The following is a 16,340-nucleotide window of genomic DNA, read 5'->3' on the forward strand; positions in this document are numbered from 1 at the left end:
GATCCCAATGCTTCTGCCTCACAGCTAGCGGATATGCCTTACCAACAGAGCACTCCTTTAGACCCGTCCTCAAGCAAACAAGACCAAGAAGTTCAAGACCTATGCCGTGAAATCCTCATGGTTCGTATCGCCGAAGAACCTGAGGGCGATCCCACGGAGTGTCTCAACCTCGACGACTACAATTCTGAAGATTTCAATGAGTACCTCTCCGATAACACAGAAACTACTCCTCCTACAATCATAGAAGCCCAAGTCACTATCAAGGAGGATCTACCCTCTCCCCCCCTCCCCCAGCAGTGACCATCACCGTCCAACTAGATAAGCAGCATCCAGCTGAAGATCTCTACAAACGTCATTGCCAGCTCAACCAAAAGAGGGCGTTCAGGCGTCAGTGCCTTGCTAACAGCCTACAGGAACAGCAAGGCGACAACTACGACTATTCCAACTGCGACCTCCACAGTGTGATCAACATTGGGCGCGATGCGCGCAACATCATCATCTCAAGGAGAAAGGAACGGGAGGAAGTCGAGGTATATAGCCCTTCTTCCAACTATCGCATTCCCCCAATGGCTTCCGCATCCTTCAAGAAGCACAAGCCGGTAACCTTCAGTACCCGTCCTCAGGGTAAACCACGCACCCAGCATCAAGCTGAAACGTCTCAGAACAAAAACAGGATCAACAAAGTACTACTACGCTAGTGCTTTATCCACCCAAAGAGCTCTCACACGATCTTCCAGTGTGACTCACTCCGCAAGGCCCTTGTGGCACCTCTCCCGAAGGAGACCCCACCAATAAATCCAGTCGACCTCTGCATCGACTAGCTCTACCCTAAATCTAGTCGACCCCCATATCGACTAGTACTATCTTCGAATAAGTTTTATTCAGTTATGTAAACCATTTCTCACATCCAACGAGCAAGGGGTAGGTCTGAAGAGTTAGAGTCTGTCACTTTACAGTTATTGTAATTTCGACAAATCCAAATAAAGTTGATTTCTCCTATATTGACTACTTGGCTCTCGCTCACATGACCAATACCCCACCTCGAAAGTCTTGCTTGGCATTAGAGCAGCTATCGAGTAGTTTTTATGGTTCTCACTCGAGTGCTTTTCTTACATTTACGTCTTGGGCAACCCGATGGGGTTCGTACCTAACAGTTCTGTCCTAAAAGACACTCTAGTCCTCCGGTAGGACACCCTACTCGCCCTGCTCGAGTAGGTCTTGGATACTCTTTCGACACCTTCATCTTTGGCAACCCGACGGGGTTAGTACCTAACAGACTTGCCCTAAGAGTTACTCCAGTCCTTGGTTAAAGGACACCTTACTCGCCTTGCTCGAGTAAGTTTTGGATATCTTTCTGACATTTACGTTTTGGGCAACCCGACGGGGTTCGTACCTAACAGTTCTGTCTTAAGGATTACTCCAGTCCTTGGTTAAAGGACACCTTACTCGCCTTGCTCGAGTAAGTTTTGGCTGTCTTTCTGACATTTACATCTTGGGCAACCCGACGGGGTTCGTACCTAACAGTTATGTCTTAAGGATTACTCCAGTCCTTGGTTAAAGGACACCTTACTCGCCTTGCTCGAGTAAGTTTTGGATATCTTTTTGACATTTACGTCTTGGGCAACTCGATAGGGTTCATACCTAACAGTTCTGTCTTAAGGATTACTCCAGTCCTTGGCTAAAGGACACCTTACTCGCCTTGCTCGAGTAAGTTTTGGATATCTTTCTGACATTTACGTCTTGGGCAACCCGACGGGGTTCGTACCTAACAGTTCTGTCTTAAGGATTACTCCAGTCCTCGGTTAAAGGACACCTTACTTGCCTTGCTCGAGTAAGTTTTGGATATCCCTTCGACATTTTCGTCTTGGGCAACCCGACGGGGTTCGTACCTAATAGTTCTGTCTTATGGATTACTCCAGTCCTTGGTTAAAGGACACCCTACTCGCTGGCTCGAGTAGGTCTTGGATACTCTTTCGGCACCTTCATCTTGGACAACCCGATGGGGTTAGTACCTAACAGACTTGCCTTAGAGTTACTACAGTCCTCATGTAGGACACCTTACTTGCTCTGCTCGAGTAAGTTTGGGATGTTTCTAGAATATTCACGTCTTGGTTAACTCGACGAAGTTCAATCCTAACAGTCCTATTCTAGAAATCAATCCAGTCCATTAATAGGATATACTACTCGATACGATCGAGTAGTTCGGGCCATTTTTGTAAACAGCTGCCTACTATCTGGGTAACCAAACAAGGTCTATTCTAAATGGTCAACTACGAAAACCCCTCAACGAGTATAGATAAGCCTTTGATACTCTAAAATAAGTTGACACAAGTTTCCCGCTTGCTTGGTTTACTATGGGAATCTCTGTTACAGAATCTTTTTGCCTCGAGTACTTGACGGGTACTACTCGCTTGCTTGAGATACAAAAAGAACTCATGTTTTCCCTTAGTACTCTGAGTAGTTGTCGAGAGCTGCCTGTCTTCTTATCTATCAAGAAACTTATTATACCTCCTAAAATACTCAACAAGAGTTTTCTCCTTGATTGGACAACAAAGTCCATATTAGCTTTGTGCTAATAAAACATTTCCTTTAAAAAGGAAACCCATACTAAGCTACAGCTTTGAACACCCTTATAGTGATATTCCCACTTGGTTAATCCCGAGGGATTCAATCCTAACCGGTCAGCACCATGGTTTCAATCTAGAACCATACAAACTAAAACCTATTCGAGAATACTATGCCTCTCGAGGCACTTACGGATACAATGCATTGTATCTACTATTATAACTGAGTGGGCTCGATGCTGCCTACACTCAGGACCCACGAGTACAACCACTCGACACAACAAGAGATTCCACAATCCTACCACCAAGTACTTAACATTACACAAATATCCAACATTTGTTCAAAGTACTTCTGGCCCACACTCCAACTCAATTACAAGAAAAGCTTAAGGAGACCCTGCCCTGCTCAAGGCTTCTACAATCTGATCAGCCACCCTGGAAGTTTCTGCCAAATACTGACGGAACTGATCATTAGTACAATCAGCCTTGGCTCCTCGTCCAAGAGCATCTAGACGAGTGGTTGGCCAATAAGATTTCACCAGCCCAAGTACGTGACCTACGTACTGGCGGGTAATGTGGGAGACAAACCTCTCGAAGGCTCCAGGCACCGTGCGAAGCCTCCCGGCCAGCGTGAGTGGCTCATCTCCATCCCTTCCCGGGATATCCATGGTCTCCACTACCTCCAGGGCGGCATCTCTGACATCTCTCAGCTCCACGAGTTCTCTCTGCATCGAGTCTCAAGACTCTGACAAAGTCTTGAGTTGTTGCAGCATCGATGCTGTCTCACGGTCAGAGTCCTCCTTGATCTTCTTGAGCTTCTCTATTTCATCTGTGTTTCGGTACATAAGAATTTTTAAATACAGTACCAAGCTTTCCTAAATCTCTAAAGATTTGGCACAAGCTGTGTACTCGATAGAAAGAAAATCTTATAAACACTAAGCAGATCTACTAGTCGAGTGCATATCAAATGTTAAAGACTAACCTTTCTTAGATTGGGAAAGCTTTTTCAGCTTCCCTTCAAGAGCAGTCTTCTTAGATGAGAGCATTTTAACCCTCTCCTTGAGAGCATTTAGCTCTGTCTCATCTGGCGTCTGGACACCCTTTCGTCCCAGTGCCTCCTGCAAAACAAAAAGATCAATATACTACTCGATCTACTATAAAAGTACTCGAAGCATTCGACTACTTACCTCCAGCAGCTTAAAAGCATGCCGCACCTTCTCTCGCGACAAGTCACTTCCCGATGTGACTTGGGAAGTACTCGCCACAACAACAGCCTTCTTAGGCACTTCTTCAATCCTTCCTACAATATTCCCCGTGTTTTGGGAATCTAAAGGAAGAACATGCTACTTAATTACATTAAAAGCAAATAAAAGGATACCTTTCTACAAGGCACTACAAGCTTACCTGCAGGGGTCTCCGCAGGCTGTTTATCATCGCCTCCCTCAGGAAGCTTCTCGCCTTCTCCTTCTCCTGGAAGCTTGATGCTTCCACCACCCCCCAGGATCTCCTCATTGGCCCTCTCAGGATCGAGCAATGGAGAATCTTGAAGCATACTATTGGCCATCACCTCTGCATCATGAGTACTCATCTCAGGAGTACTCGGGGGCTTCTCCAGCCTCGGCTGAGAAGCCGAGTGGCTCTCAGCTCCCACGTCCTCTCCCAGGACCGCATCTCTGCAAAGACAAAGTAGTTACAAACTACTAGATTCAAAACAAACTCTACACATACAAGTTATAAAGAACTTACGCAGGAGCTCTTATTGTGGCTAACCCCTTGATCACGGACAGCTTACCCCGCATCTACGGTCTTATTTACATCGGAACTACTCGCTGAATGAGTAGCCCCGATCCCACTCAATGGGTCCACCGGGATGGAGGGGACTGTCTGTTCCGCTGCAGCATCATCCCCAGATGCTGAGGTCCGTGGCACCTTAGCCGCCGGACTGAGAAAAGCAAAAACACAAATCAAAACTTGCAAATCGACAACTAGAAAGTACTCGATTGCAAAATAACTAGCTACTTACCTGTCGCTAGTAGTATGAGAGGAGCTGCTACGCTTCCTCGCCGCTGACTGAGTACTCCTTGGGCGCTCGGTCTGGGCATCAGCACTTGGAGTGGATCTGTGCTCCCCATCACTTCTTTCCCTAGACGCTGCCTCATCTGCACAACCAAGTCTGGATATCAGTACTGTTTATATGAAATCTCATATGAGCATACAAAGATTTGATTAACAGATCGAGGAAATTAGAATAACAAAGGGGCGAACAAATGTCTGGTAGCGAAGGACTACTCTTAAAGCGATCCACGTCCATTCAATCCATTGGACGGGAGGGCCGGGAGTAATGGATGGAAAACTTCTCGACTGGTTCTCGACATAGAACCACTTGGGTTTCCATTCGATCACTTTATTACTCAGGTCATAAGGGATATACACTCTATCCTTTCTTTGCCTAAGTTGGAGACCTGCGCCCCCTACTACGTCTAAGACGAATCTGTTGGGCTGCGGTTTCAAATGAAAAAGAAAGCGAAAGAGTTCGAAATGGGACTCGATTTGGGTCAGATGATGCAATTGGATCCTATAATAGCGCAGGAGTCCAGAAAAGAAAGAAGAGTAAGGAAACCCCAATCCTCGTTCCAAGTATGAGGTAAAAGCAATGATTTCCCCCGTATTCTCATACGGATGATCTTTCCCCAAGGCAGGACGCCATTGGATAATAGATCTGGGAACTAACAGACCTTGCGACACCAGAGAATCTAAGTCAGATTGAGAACACTTACTTGTGTTCCAACCCTCATCACGAGTTGACTCTGCAGCCACACCCTTTCCCTTGGTCGTTTTCTTGGGGGCCATCCGGAAATCTACGGATCGCTTCACGCGCCTACACTGGCGGAAACCCTAGGGCGATAGTAGGGAGCAAAGGGAAACAAGAACTTTGGATCTGGGAGCTCGAGAGTGAAAAGACAGATCTGAAGCAGTAAAAACAAGTGGCGGCCGGTGGGGGTAAAACCTAAGTTACCGCTTCATTTTATAATGGCGGTGGCAACATGGTAAAAACACCCAACAGGCCAAAAGTCCGTTGAAAATGCGAAAAAAATGGGATTTTCAAGAGACATTCCTTTTTTCTGAGATTACATTCTCGAAAAGAAAACACTCACATCCCTAGTCGATTACTTGACACCCTTTTCCTTAACTGGGATTACATTCCAAAACAAAGGATAAGTACTCGACACAGTACAACTACTCGACATTACAACTCGAGTACTTTTTACATAACTTTACAAATGACTCGGGTCTACGCGCACACTTCTTGGCTTCCTGAGAAGCATGCTGCAGCTAGATCGGCCCGAGGCCGTGACAAAGTACAAACTTGTTATTCCCATTTCGGGAATAAAGATATTTGTATTCAGGGAGATAAGGCACAGGAGTATGGAGGCAGATTACAAGAGTATGGAGGCAGATTACAAGAGTATCAAGCTTCTCCGCCAAAGATGTCAGTTCTTGGGCACCCATAAACTGGCAACCCCAAGGATGTGACACAACAAGACCCAACCCAGTGACCCCAAATATGCCTCATTGGACGATGCAAGGACATGATGTCTAGCATGGATCCGATTAGAGCTCTAGGGATGCAGGAGGAGGCAGCAGAGACTTCTCTCGTCACTAGCAAGTTCTCTTCTAGCATCTTTTGTTGGAACAAACTACGTAAAATTCAGGAGGACGAGAGCAAGAACACCAAGGAAAAGCCATGGTCGCTATACTTTGGTTCTTTTGGCAAAAGCCTCTCCCCTGCCTTTTATAGCCACAAAGAGACTTGCTGAAGGAGAACCCGTGAATCAACAGTGCACGTTTCACAGACGCATTCATGGCAGCATTCACGGACGCAGTCAAAGTTGCAATAATGCAGACTCTCAAAACAGTAACGTCTCATGTGAGCACTGAATAAAGAGCCGTACATCCCGGGTTTTATTCCTGAGATTATTTCGGGTGCAATCAGTGTGGCAGATCCAATTGTATCATTTTTCTGAGATTTTACCTGAAAAAGAGGTCTTTTCGGATTCCGGATCTGATGAATCCTGCAAATAATCTGAAGGATAAAATCTGATGCCATGACTTAAATCCTTAATTCTAAATCTACGCTCGGGGGCTACTCGCAGCAGAAGAGATTTTGATTTAAGGCTCGGGGGCTGCTGGATATAGGCATCAGAGATTTATTTTTCATTTTTTTTTGGAAAATAGTCTGAAGTGACCCTCAGCCTGATTCTGCGATTCAACCTAAGGCTCGGGGGCTTCTCCATATGGAGCGCGAGTACTTCGTGCACCATATATGATCAAGATTTCAGGGATTGAGCACCTCACAGCCTCGAAGCAAATGGAAGTACTTGAAGGACTACTCGACGTATCTGAAAGAAGGACCAAAAGCAACTAGAAGGATGTTCTGACTACTTGAAGTACTCGAAGACGCCCAGCCAAGTACTCGACGCCTGCAGGACTCGGCTACGAAGAGCTCGGGGGCTTGTCAGACCCAAGATAGTAGGACTGCTTATAGACATAGAATGTTCTAGAGTAAGGGATAGCTCATGGATGTACCTTACCTCTTTTGTAACTACCCGAATAGGCATAGAACTAGCTGCAGTACAAAGAAAACTACCCGATTATATTGTAGTAGGACTCTGACTCTACTCGGCTAGGACTTTCCATGTAACCATGTCCCCCCAGATATATAAGGGTAGACAGGGACCCCCTCCAAACAATCATCAACACCTAAGGCAATACAAACCACACAGGATGTAGGGTATTACGCAAACTCATGTCCCAAACCTGTCTAAATCTTTGTGTTCTTTGTACCATCGAGTTCTAGAGCAGTCGATCCCTACCTACAAACCCTACTGCCAAGGGTATCCCTGAGCAGGCTTGGCGGTAAACACCGACATGGCAAGGCCCCGCCAGTTTTTCTAGTGTAAATATAATTCAAGTGTTTTTATCATAAATGAATAAAAGATGAGAAAACTCTGCGTGCGGCGATGCCACGCGTCATATTAGGGCTAGGGCACATTGGTCATAAGGTAGAGTTTGAATAAGTCTATGAACATCCACAGAAAAAGAGCATATCTTCATAATAGAGCCTGCAATATCTGACATTGCAGGTTAACAATAGGGTAGTCCAAACATTCTGTCAGGGCAAAGTATTCGAATTAGCAGCCAAGGAAGAACAATACAATGATCTTCGTTGAGATATTGGAAATTAACTTCAACAGTGACGATGCACCTATTTGAATGTATTAATAGGAAATAGATATGTAAGCCGGGAAAGTACCTCTAGGAAGAAGATGAGGAGGATCACAAGGTTGATGTGTTAACACATGACAAAATGAAGTGGGAATTATTGACGCCCCCAACTGTTACCATATTAAGAATATCAATCAAAGTTTTTCTTAATTTCGCTTGTGTGCTCCATATCTGAACCTCTCTAATCAGAGAGAAGTCTACTGAAGACACAAGCAAGAAAACCAAACAGGAATGTCAGATAGGAATATATATACCATACAACATGAAGCTTCTGCTGTACAACTTATGTGCTTTTATGTATTACCTTCTCATGATCACAAGTATCCCAACCAGAATGAATATAAAACAGATACGAATCAAAATAATCCAGCTAGTTAAAGTACTTGGTTATTTTGGTAGAGGTCTTGGTTTCAAGTTCCACCTCACACAGCTAGTAGGCTATCATAGTTATCTCCAGTGACTAAGCTAAGTAATCTTTATCTGACCTCTAGACAATATGCTACTGCAGTCCTCCTAGGTTGAGAGTAATGGAATTATATGAAATGTGAACTAACCTAAGAACACACAACGAGTGAATTTGAGCTGTGTATTATATTGTATGAGGCCCAACTTCTGCAAATTGATGGAACAGAATGAGGTCTGTTACCACATCAAGAGTTCTTGTCCTATTATATACTAAAGAGCTTCAGCTTCAACCATCGAAATGATTGCATCAGCTTACACAAAATTGTTCAGTGGCTTGATTGCCCCTAATATATCAAATTGAACTTAATCGTATATCATCAATGGGAGATGGTATGTCAGAGAGCGAACGGCGTAGGGCATAGCTATGGTGGACGAGAGGCCCGGGGCTCGGCTCCCGGCAGCGGCGAGGACGTGACGCCGTCCTGGCGGCCGGCGTCGGGCAAGAACAGAGCACACGCACGGGGGACAGAGGAAGGAGACGTACGGGACGCCAAGAGATCTAATTGATCTCCAGCATAACTTCCATTAGTTGTTCAGTACATAAGATATAGGACACAGGATACAACCGACTCGATCACAATTCAAATTGCAAAGCAACTAGCAGAACGTGGGCACGCTCCTCTCCTTCAGCCACGACTCCTATGCTCGTACGCTCTGCCGACCATAACATCTCTCCCTCCCTCGGGAAATAGCTCGTCCTCGAGCTGGAAGTCGGGAAATGCCGCGCGAAAGTTTCTCACGGACTCCCACGTTGCGTCAGCATCAGCGAGTCCAGTCCATTTGGCGACGTCGACAATTCGTTGAAGTAATTGGAAGGGACCAGCATATCTTGGGCTGAGTTTTCCGCGTGTTCTTGGTAGGAGTGACTTCAATGGGCGATGAAGGGTCCGCAGCCATACCCAGTCACCAACAACGAAGTGCAGGGGGCGATGTTTGGCATCGTAATGATTCTGTGCATGGTCTTGTGCTTCCAGGAGTCGGTCTAATAGAACTGGGGCTGAGAAAGGAGAGGTGCTCGGTCTAAGAATGCCTTGCTTGAGCATCAGTTCATCCTTGTGAAGATGAGGAGACCTGTATGGCTGAACTGCTGCTGGTGCTGGTGTGTCATCCTTGTTTAAGGAATGTAATGTACTAGTGGATGGAATGTCCCACCTTGTTGACCCAATCCCTTTCCAAAGAACACGCTTGCCGAAATGCCAAAATGCCATGCACAAATCATCAAAATCTCACAGGATCGGCCCTAGAGTACGAAGAAAAGACACCCCAAGCACCATGTCATAGCATTCCAAGGGAATGGTGTAGCAGTCAATCGTGAAGAATTCTTCGCCAATGCATATAGCAACATCCTCAGCTAGGCCATGGGATGAAACTCGATCGCCATTAGCCACTATTACATTGACACCACGACTGTTGATGAAGTTAAGGCCAATATGCTGAGCTGCTAGACCGCTGATGAAGTTATGGGTGGATCCTGAATCGAGCAGTGTAGTAATTTGATGATTTCCCATGCGCACTTTAACTTGCATAGTGTCAGCTGTCTGAATGCCTGTGAGAGCATGAAGAGAAATTAGTGGTGGCATGTCTGCTGCAGGTTGATCATCTTGACTGGTCTGGTCTTGTGCATCAAAATCAGACACTTCTAGGTAAAACAAACATTGACATTTGTGACCCTGAACATAAGGCTCATCACAATTATAGCAAAGTCCTTGGCGACGGCGTTCTGCCATTTCTTGTGGCGACAGATGGCGGAATGGCTATGAAGGAGCTGACTGGGCTGGAGTGATCGCCAACGGAGCTGCGGTTGACACTGGCTGCCGTGGTTGAGACAGATTTGGTGTTTGTTGTGGTGGCCGTGGAGGTTTGGATGAGGTGAACTCTAGCGAAGAGGCACGCTCATATGCACGAGCAAGAGACATGGCGCGTTGTAGATCGGCTGGTGCTTGAAGTTCCACATCCGTGCGAATGGGATCCGGTAAGCCTCCTGTGAACAATTTTACTTGCTGTTTAGGTGATAAATAGCCTGCATGAGCCATCCAGTTCTGAAAAGCTTCTTGATAATCTACCACTGATCCTCTGAATTACAGCCTTGCTATATCGGACAAATGATTAGTGCCCAACGAAGGTCCAAAACATTGCTGGCAGAGTGAACGAAACATGGTCCAGGAAATAGAGTTGATATCCCCTGTATCTCGCTCTAACATGTAAAACCAATGCTAAGCAACTCCTGTGAGGTGATAGGATGCGAGCCAGACCTTGTCGTTGTCTCTGGTACGCTGTGCTCTGAAGAAGTGCTCACAGCGATTGAGCCAGCCGAGAGGGTCTTCTTTGTCGTCAAATGTTGGGAAGGAAAGCTTGGTATATCGGGGGATGCTGAGAGCTTCATCTGAGTGTGCTCCAGGAGCTTGGCGGACTGGGTGCTGGCACGACAGTGATGGAATCGGTGATGGAGAGTGTGGAAAGGGGATTTGTGTAATTGGTATGGGGTGGCTTGCTGTGGATGTGTGGACGATGATGGAGGTGGCCGGCGGCGCTTGGGGCGCGCCGCCATAGCCCGGCAGGACATATGGAAGGCTTGCGGGTTCCATCGCTGTCCGTGGGTGGGAAGTTGGCGGGGACGGACTGGGTGTAGTAGCTGGCGCAACAAATTGGCCATACAGGCCATGGAAATTGGGCATACCCGTGGTTGGTGCTGGCGGAAGAGGAAGTGAAGGTCCGGTGGAGTGGAGAGCAGAGGATGGAAGCGCCCAGTGGAGGAGCGGGAGGGGCGGGAAACCGAGCCCCAGATTGGGGTATGGCGCGGCGGCAGACGCTCCGGCGGCGTTTGGCGGCCGACTCTCCCCATCGGCGAGCGGAGAGGAGATCTGATGCACCTGGCGTTGGAGGCTGTAGATGGTGGTTGTCGACGGCGATGGTTCCCCTGGTGGCGCGGACAGACTGGACCGGTGCTCCGCATCGGCGAGGCGAGCGGCGAACTGCCCCATCTGTTGTTGGAGCCTGTAGATTGCCGTGGTGAGCATGTCGAGGGCAGCCACCGGAATGGAAGCTGCGGCAGGCGAATCGACATACGGCGGCGTGGAATTAGGTGGATGCAGAGGAGAATCGGACGGGGACGTGTTACTGGCGGCTGCAGGCGGAACGGAGGTGGTGGGGATGGTGGTGGAAGCAGCGGCCATCGGCAGTGAGGTGCTGGAGGCGGAAGTGACGGCGACGGCGGCGGTTACGAACAGAAAAGCGGTGGTGGTCCCAGACATCGTGGAGACGTCTGATACCAGATTATCAAAGTGCAAGTGGCGTAAGGCGTAGCTATGGTGGACGGGAGGCCGGGGGCTCGGCTCCCAGCGGCGGCGAGGACGCGACGCCATCCTGGCAGCCGGCGTCAGGCAAGAACAGAGCACACGCACGGGGGACAGAGGAAGGAGACGTACGGGACGCCAAGAGATCTAATTGATCTCCAGCATAACTTCCATTAGTTGTTCAGTACACAAGATATAGGACACAGGATACAACCGACTCGATCACAATTCAAATTACAAAGCAACTAGCAGAACATGGGCATGCTTCTCTCCTTCAGCCACGACTCCTACACTCGTACGCTCTGCCGACCATAACATGGTACCTGTGCATATAGGCAAACTATGTTAAGCTTCAGCAATGGTGTTTAACTTGGCCAAGAAACTTATGTTTATATCATTAGAAGTATGCTAACACCAGGATACGTCCGAAACTCTTATTAGTTTAATCTGCGTCAAAAGTTAAATTCATGTATGAGAATGTTACCTTAGGCAAGGATAGTAACATGAATTTCCCTGATTCCTATTTTCTTCTTTCATCAGTTAGATCTCCTAGTCAGTTGCATATATGGACACTTTCGTTCTTGCTTCTGCAGTAGATCTAAACATAATTATTTGGTCACTAATTGAAACAGCTGAGCAAATCATCCAGCACATGGTGTGCATGGTTCATGAATGAGGCACAAAATGGTAATCCCCTGGAGTTGGCGTCTTCGTTGCTGGGCGCATGTTCGGCGGCTATTGAGGATTGAGGAGAGGAAAGAACATCCAAGATGCTTGAGAACACTGCAGCGAAGAGACCATGTGGTGGTCCAGCAAGCGGAGAATTCCTGCATCGCCGGCATGGTGCCGGGTCCTTGCCCCTAGCGGCGTTACGGTTGCAGCGCATGGGGAGGCGGCGGGGAATGAAGCAGCGCGACGCGTCGAGAATCTCGCAGTTCGAGAGGCTCGAGCCGTGCGGGGATGCTACCTCCCATTTGGTCCTCGTCTCCTCTAGCGCGGCTGGCGGCCGGTCAGCCAGGCTGGCAGGTCACGCGGGGCCAGCCGGCATGGCGCTGCGCCCAGGGCAGTGGCCCAGCGGCCGCGGGGCTAGGCTAGGGTGCATTGGGCGGAGCGGCAGCCGCCGGAGGCGCAAGACCATAGCCTATGCCAGGCCAAACGGAGGCGTGACGCCGGTCCGCGCCGCCTAGGGAGGCCTGGCGGCTTGGTGCGCCTGCCCAGTGGGCAGCTCGGCGGGAGGCCTGGCGGGAGGCGCTGCGCCGCGGCGGCTCGTCCGGGTGCCCGGCGAGCAGCTCGTCCGCTGCAACTCCTCCTCTATTGTCTTCCTCCGCGCGCGGAGTTGGTTGCTCCAGCCGGCTGCGCCGCCCGGCTCAACCCGATCTGTGGAGAGAGAGAGGATGATACCACGCCTACTCCGCCCGCCCAGCCGGCTTCTGCGCTTGCCTGTGCGGCTGTGCCTTGGGAGGCATCCGTTGCACCCTGCCTCCGAAAGCAGCTACCCGTTCTCCGCCCGTGTTGCCGCACCCTGCCAATGACCTTCATGCTTGCCTCTCAGATCCAGCCCCCATCTTGGCTACTCGTCCTCAGCCGGCGTCGCCGCACCCTGCCCTCGGATGCGTATGCTGGCGAGCGGTCTCCCCGGCACGGGGAAGAAGAGGGGCCGGCGCCCAACACTCGCTTCGGGGAGAAAGGAGGAGCGGTAGACAGCTTGGGGAGAGCTGTTGCTACCGCCTTGGCTTGGCGCTCTACCCACATCTCTTTGTGCCGCGCGGGAGAGAGCCAGATGCGGCGCCCGGCGCAGGTAGAAAGGGAGGGCCAGCGCCTGGCCGCCGGGCGCCGGCGAGCGCCGGTGGCAGGCGCGGCGACAGGACGACGGACGAAAGGAGAAGATGATGTTGGACTGTGGGTTGATTTTGCTAAAATTTGAGGGGTCTTTTGAAAAATGCCCATGACTCGAAAGATCCAGATTGATCACGGGCCGATCTGACGGCTGAGACAAGCCGCGATGACGTGGCCACGCTGGCTGGGCACCTTTTGGTGCAAGAATCGTATTAAAAGATTTGACCCCACGCCTTCCTCCACCTCGCCACGCCACCGTCTTCTCTACTACCACCACCACCCACCCCTCGAGGGCTCGAGGCAGAAACACCTCCGCAGCCACACCCCCGGAGGGGCCACCTCCTCTCCCGGCGACCAACCAGCCACCCCGGCAACCCTCATGGCCGCTCCCCAGCCCCGCTCCTTGGCGAGCCTCGCAACCGCCCACTTCCACGAGATCCTCGCCCGTGTCCCGTGCCCGGCCGACCGCCACCGCGCGCACCGCGTCTGCCGCGGGTGGCGCGCCGCGGCCGCCGACCACCTGCCCCCGCCGTCGCCGCACGCGCTCCCGTGGCTCCTCCTCCCGACGCCCCACCCCGCCGGCGCCACCCGTGTCGCCTGCGTTCTCAGCGGCTGCCGCGTCCACCACTACCTCGCCATCACCCCGAGTGGTGCCGCCGGGGGCGTGTAGGAAAATAGGATGCGCATAATGTGGTCGATATATTGCTTGAGCCTCTTGGGCGGTATATATAGGAGTACATGGCTTGGAGGGCAAGTAGCCTCTCCTAGAGATAAGGAAGGTTATCCCGGGATTACAATCAATCCTAAACTAACCATATCCGGAGTTGCCTAATATACTCTAACATCCCACTGCAGTCGTAGCGGTAGTAACATGAACGGTCAGACTGGAGAATAATGGAGATGTATCCCCCCTGCAGTTGGAACGCCGGTGCGAAAGCTTTGACTGGAGACTCATGCAGATGATAGCCCTTTAGTGCCGTAGTAGCCGAAGTCGAGGTGGACGTGGTTGAAGCCGTGGAGGGGGTGCGGGTCGAAGCGTCGTCGAGGTGCTCGAGTATGCAAACTCAGTAGCTTCTTGCCGAAGACAACAGCAGGACGGTGCAGCGGATGACGAAGGTAGACGGCGTGGTTTGCGACTTAGGTCACGCTCAGGACAGGGGTGGCGACGGCGCAGGTTGCAGCGTCGCGCTCAGATCAGGGGTGGCGACGACGTCTTCCTTTAGGAACATCGGCGGCGATGTCCGCACGAGAACGGCTGGAGGCGCGGAGGTGGATCGAACGCCTGCTTGACAAAAACCGGCGGCGAGTGACGCCACCGCCTAAAAAGGTGATGACACCGGTAGGGTGGCTTGATCACGAACGTCGTTGCTACAGCCTGGAGGGCGCAACAACAACCTCGTCCTTCAGGAGGGTCGACGATGGATAGAAGATGAATGGCAGGGCGACGCAAACCCGATAACGAATCGGGAAAAACCTAAGAAAAAACACACAGCAGCAGCAGGGTGACCTCCGGGTACAATCTCGGGTGCCATAGCGAATTCCTCTCTCCACCTTGTCTCTTCCCCGCGTGGTCAACACGAGACAGAGAAAACAGAGGAGATTGGAAAACCCGAGCGGCTCTCCTCCGATCGTCAAGCCAAGATCCGCCCCCCGCAGCCGCGTCTTCTCGAGAAGCAGAGGCGGCGCTGGGGGAGGAAGGGCGGCGGCCGATGGCATAGGGGAGGTAGCCGGCGAGGGAAGGGCGGTGGGCCGGAGCCCACGACACAGCGGCCCGACAGCGACGTCGACCGGCGATGCTGCGGCCCGTCCGCCCAACAGCGCGGTCTTGGCTCCTCCCCTCCAGCCGCGCACGCGCGCGATGCGCAGGCCGTGCGGCGGCACTGGGAGGGGCTCCTCCCCCTCGGCAGCCGCGCACGCGTGCTGTCATGCGGCGGTGGCGCCGCTGGGAGGGGGGCTGGCCTGAGGCGCGGAAGGGGCGGGGAAGCCGTGAGCGGGGCCGGGGATGACGACGCAGAAGCGGCAGCGGCCCAAGGTGGGGTCATGGCGATGCCGACGAGCGACGCGGCCATGGCGACGGTAGAGGACAGCCCTCCTGTTGCTTGTGGACGACGACGGCGGCACGGATAAGAGGGATCTGCGGCGCATCCTAGGAGGGCACGGCCCCCGGCGGAGATCGATCTCCTCGGGGGCGGCGCGACGGCAGCGGAAGTGGCGGCGGCTAGGTTAGGATCTAAAACCTAGGCGTCTGATGCCATGTAGGAAAATATGATGCGTATAATGTGGTCGATATATTGCTTGAGCCTCTTAGGTGGTATATATAGGAGTACATGACTTGGAAGGCAAGTAGCATCTCCTAGAGATAAACAAGGTTATCCCAGAATTACAATCAATTATAAACAAACTATATCCGGAATTGCCAAATATATAGGCCGGGCCGCTCGGCTTCAGCTCCCACGACGGCGCCTGCTCTTCCTCCACTTCCGCGAGCCGCACAGCCACCAGCTCCTCAACGTCCCCGCCGGCGACGTCCACACCCTCTCGACAGCGCTCCGGGACCCGCTCGCCCCGCGCGGCCGCGGCATGGAATTCCTCGCGGCCCCCCCCCCCCCCCCCGGAGGACCCGCTCTGCGTCCTCGCCGGCATTGTCGTTGCCTCCTCACCGGCCGACGACGACGACGACGACCCCCGCCGCGACAGCGCCGCCTCGTGCTCTGGGTCATGGAGCGGGAGGAGGCTCTGGACATCGGGTCCGGCTCGATGGCGGAGGACGTCGTGTACCACGACGCCGCCTTCCTCTTCCTCACGAAGAACGACAACCTCCGCGTGGCCATGCCGGTCCAGGACCACGACGGCGGCCTCGACGTGCAGCGGGGGGTGCGGCTCTTCTGCCACCCCG

At 51.4% G+C, this 16,340-nt stretch overlaps 1 long non-coding RNA gene across 1 annotated transcript; it reads right to left on the bottom strand.

Annotated features, from left to right (window-relative positions):
- Positions 1-7,630: 7,630 nt before the first annotated feature.
- Positions 7,631-12,201, bottom strand: LOC120646187. Its single transcript, XR_005664304.1, has 3 exons — positions 12,093-12,201; positions 7,879-8,047; positions 7,631-7,734 (listed from the first exon to the last, which is right to left on the bottom strand). It is a non-coding gene; the product is annotated as an uncharacterized LOC120646187 (long non-coding RNA).
- Between the last annotated feature and the right edge of the window lie 4,139 nt (positions 12,202-16,340).

The sequence above is a fragment of the Panicum virgatum genome, chromosome 8K, assembly GCF_016808335.1.
Source record: "Panicum virgatum strain AP13 chromosome 8K, P.virgatum_v5, whole genome shotgun sequence".
NCBI lineage: Eukaryota > Viridiplantae > Streptophyta > Magnoliopsida > Poales > Poaceae > Panicum > Panicum virgatum.